The sequence below is a fragment of the Octodon degus genome, unplaced genomic scaffold (genome assembly GCF_000260255.1).
Source record: "Octodon degus isolate 3935 unplaced genomic scaffold, OctDeg1.0 scaffold00095, whole genome shotgun sequence".
NCBI classification, from domain to species: Eukaryota; Metazoa; Chordata; class Mammalia; order Rodentia; family Octodontidae; genus Octodon; species Octodon degus.
This window is the reverse complement of record NW_004524671.1, coordinates 6,249,302-6,253,846: the sequence shown is the minus strand read 5'-3', so window position 1 is coordinate 6,253,846 and position 4,545 is coordinate 6,249,302.

Below are 4,545 nucleotides of genomic sequence, written 5' to 3'. Positions count from 1 at the left end.
AGCGAGATTGCTTTCAATTTTCTGTTTTTTAAAATATCTTTGTCTGGTCGTGGTACCAGGGTAGAGCTGTCCTATAATCCATTAGGAAGTATTTCCTGTGCTTTTATTTTATTGAGTTTATAGAGACTTATAATTTCTTCCTTAAACGTTTGCCAGAATTCACCAGTGAAGCCACGTGGGCCTACTACTTTCTGTTTGGAAAGTCCATAATTCTTGGTTCAGTTGCATTAATATGTACAAACCTGATCTAACTGTCTCTTCTTGCTTCGGTTTTGTGTCTCTCCAGGAAATGGTTTGTTTCTTCTAGATTATCCAGTTTGTGGCTTTCGACTTCGTCGTAGTATGTATTTCTTACCTTTGCTTTCAGCATCCGTGAGCCGCGCAGTGCTGCGCCCTCTCTCGTCTCTGATAGTAATACCTGGTCTCCGCTCCTTTTTTCTTGGCTTCACTAGAGCCCAATTCAATTTCAATTTCACTCACCGTTTTAAACAATCATACTATACTGGTCGCGTTAACTTTTCTCTCTTCATTGATTTCTGCTCTAACTTTTATTATTTTGTTCCTTTTGCCTACTTTGGATTTAATTTGCTCTTATTTCATTATTATTCCTAATTTTATAAAGTAGGAGTCTAGATTACGGATTTTTACATCTTTCTTCTTTTTTAATACATGCAATTCATGCTATTAAATTTTCATCTAAGAACCATTTCAGTACATCCTACAAGTTTGGGTTCAGTTATATTTTTATTTAGTTTAAATTTTAAACTTTTTTCTTAAAATTTCTTCTTTATATGCCATTTAGAAACATGGTGTTAGTCTCCACACAGTATGGGATTTTTCAGCTATTTGTACTGTTTTTCAATTTTTTAAAATGTGTTCAGATATGCTTCCTAACTCAGAATGTAGTCTCTTTGGAACGTTCCACATGAGCTTGTAAAGAATGTGATTTTGCTGTTGTAGATGTCCACTATACATTGTTGGCTGATTTTGCTTTTGAGTTTAATTACGTCCTTACAGATTCTATGCCTGCTAAATCTTTTCACTATACATCAATACACGTTCTAACAATAGTGAATTCATCTATTTCTCTGCAATTCTATCAGTTTTTGCCTTACGACATTTCAAAGCCTTTTGTTAGGTGCCTACATGTTAAGGATTGTTGTTTCTTAAGATTTCTTCCCAGGACTAGATTTTAAAAAATGATGTGGTCTTTTCATACAGTGGGGTAATATTCAACCATAAAGAAAGATAAACTGGTGGCTTTCATAGGTAAGTGGGTGCAAATCTAGACCATACTCATAAGTGAAATAAACCAGACACATGTGTAAACATTGTATTTTCTCCCCGATGTGAAAATCTGAAAGAATAAATAAGATCCAAAATGTACAATAGATATTGTAAAATGGGAAGAAAGTTCAAAAGGAAAGAGAGACTGGGGTAAGGGAATGGAAAAAAGAAGGAAGGGAAAAATATATATGCATATATATGATAGCTATGCTAATAATTTCTATTAGTTCACTGAAAACAAAGGTTTGTGATAATATTGTTTGGAAAATTAAATGCTGATATCTTGTACTATAATTTAAAGATAATACTAAGCTATGTATTTAACCATTGTTACTCTCCTATTATATTGTTTTGAAATTTTATTTTGTTTTTTCTCTTTAAAAGATATCTCTTCTGTGATCAGAATTTTTTGGAAACTGGTTACATTTTCTCTGCTAATTTTCCTTGTTCCAATGCTTGCTCTCATAAAAGCAATTATATTTGTATATTATAATAATAATGCTTTTTATTATTGTACAATAAACATTTTGTTGGTTACCAATACATAGTCTTCACAACCATTTCAGTAGACAATAATTTCCAAAGATGTTTGTCTCCTAATTCCTAATATCTGTCTATGTATATATGACCTTATGTGGCAAAAGAGACTTCGCAGATAAGATTAAGTTAAACTCCTTTACATAGAGAGATTAGCCTGGATTATCTAATCATATAGATTCATAAAAGTGGAAGACATTTCCCAGCTGTGGCCAGAGGCAGATGTGACTGGAGAGGGTTGGACAGAAGTAACACTGCTGGCATTGAAGACACTGGAGCTGAGAAAAGTAAAGAAAAAGAGTCTATGTTTTATGTCTTGATTTCAGTCCTATAAAGCCATGTCATATTTCTAACATACAGAAGGGTAGGGTAACAAATTTTGTTGCAAGTCACTAGGTTTGTTGCAGTATGTTACAGCAGCAATAGGAAACTGTACAGCATCATTCTGCTGAGAAATATTACACCCAAATTATATCCCATTGTCTACTATAACAAGTTCCACATTACTAGCTATTTAACTCCTTTTTGTTCTAATTGCTTTCTAATTAAAATGTCCTTAAACTGACCCTGGAATGTATTGGTATACAAAATACTTAGAAAGGTAGATAGCACATAATGAGCACTCTCTGAACATGCTTCACTACTTTTATTTCATTGGGATAGAACCCCAAAATGGGGATGATTAAGTCAAAATATATAAATATTTTGTTTCCTGATGCATATTATAATTTGCTTTTCAAGTGATCCAACCAGTAAATGCTGCTCTTCATTTTCACAATGATGAAAATTATTGAATAACACCAATAACTATAAATCTACATTTAAGAAAGGCTTAAAATCAAAGCTAGTACCACCACTTATGATACTCAGACCACTTGTAGTAAGTGAGATATTTATGAAGAGTACCATATTTTAAAAAGAATAGCATATATTGCTCCATCTGTAATGATCTGTTGAAAATCACCTCTGCATTGCAGAGTTGTGTACTAGGTTCCAAGACAGTCCTTTGACTTCTAAGTCATGGTTTCCTGTGCAGGACATGCCACAGTAGGACAGAAGGTTGGCAGATGACATGTTGATAGCACTTATAACTCTCCAATGGAGATATGTGAAGAGCTTCAAAGCATTGCACAGCGCCAATATGGTTTGGATGAAGGGGACAGGAGAGATTGTCTTTATGTGTTTGTGATACCCCTCATCTGATTTCATTATAATGTACAGAAATACTTTTAGGTGAAAACTCTAAAGAAGTTGACATTATATGATATCCTTCTTTGTAGACAGATACCAAGAGATACCAATGTAAAAAAATCTTTTGTTAAAAAGAGTAAACTTGGGTCATTTGTAGAAAAATGGATGTAACTTGAGACTATACTATTATGTGTACTTACCATCATCAGTTCAAACTCATTTATTGACCAAAATGGCAGGTGCTGATACAGACTTTCTGTTGACACTGAAAGGATGTCACCTGAATTTTCTCACAACTGACTTTAAATCCACAGAATCATGACCATTACAAAGGCTTACACTTCTAGTTATCTGCATCAGTCAGACTTTGTGTTGTTGGGATAAAATACCTGACACTCCTAACTTAAAGAAGGAGAGATTCATTTGGGCTCACATTTTTAGCCCATGATGCTTGGAGTCAAGGCAGGAATATCACAGTGGAAGGGCACGGTGGAGGGCAGCTGTTACCTCATGGCATCTGGGGAGAAAGGACAGGGAAAGAGCCTGGAGAGAAGAGGTCAGGGAACAGACACAATCCCCAAAGTCATGTCCTCAGGAAATGCCCAGGCTCATTTAGAAGTGGGCTGTACTCATCTCTTATGCATCTTTCACACCAATGAAATTAAAAATCAAGATTAATAACCATATGATAATTTACAGGACCCAGCAGTAGTTTAAGAATAAAAAACACAGTTAAGTAATGAACAATAATCACCCTCAAATACTGGAAAAAAAGAGATCCAGGCTTGAGTTGACAGATTTTAATAGTATCTCCTTTGTGGTACAGGAAACAAGATTTGATATCAAAGTATTTTTTTTTTTGTATAGGGAGTTTAAACTCAGGACCTTGTGCTTGCCAGGCACTCAAAGTGTCTTGTTGTACTATCTACTTGTCTTTTATAATTATTATTATTATTTTTTTTTACTTTTAAGACATGCTTCAGTTGCTTAGGTGAAGGGAAATTGCTCTAACTCATCTTAATTTGTAACAAAACTATTTTAAATCTAATATGATCAAAGCTCCTTATGACTCAAAGTAATTATCTTCAAAAATAAGTGTTACTCTTCTGGGGCATTGTCTTTATCTACTTTTAAACAGGTGTTATTGAATTTGCATCCAGAATTATTATATGAAGGATTCATTAATCATTTGTATTTACTTCCTTGGAGAAAAGTTACCAGCAGTTTTCTCAATGTGACATGAAAAGACAACAAAAGTAAGCTGTGTATAAATATAACATACAATTAACCCTTAAATGATACCAACTGATACCAATGTAAAAAATCTTTTGTTAAAAAGAGTAAACTTGGGTCATTTGTAGAAAAATGGATGTACCTTGAGACTATAATATTATGGGCACTGAATCAGACACATGAGCTAAATATCACAAGATTCCACTCATAAAAGAAACCCAGGAGCTGGGGATATAGCTCAGTGGTACAGCACTTGCCTAGATTGAACCCTGTAAATCTGCAAGAGAGGGGAGGGGG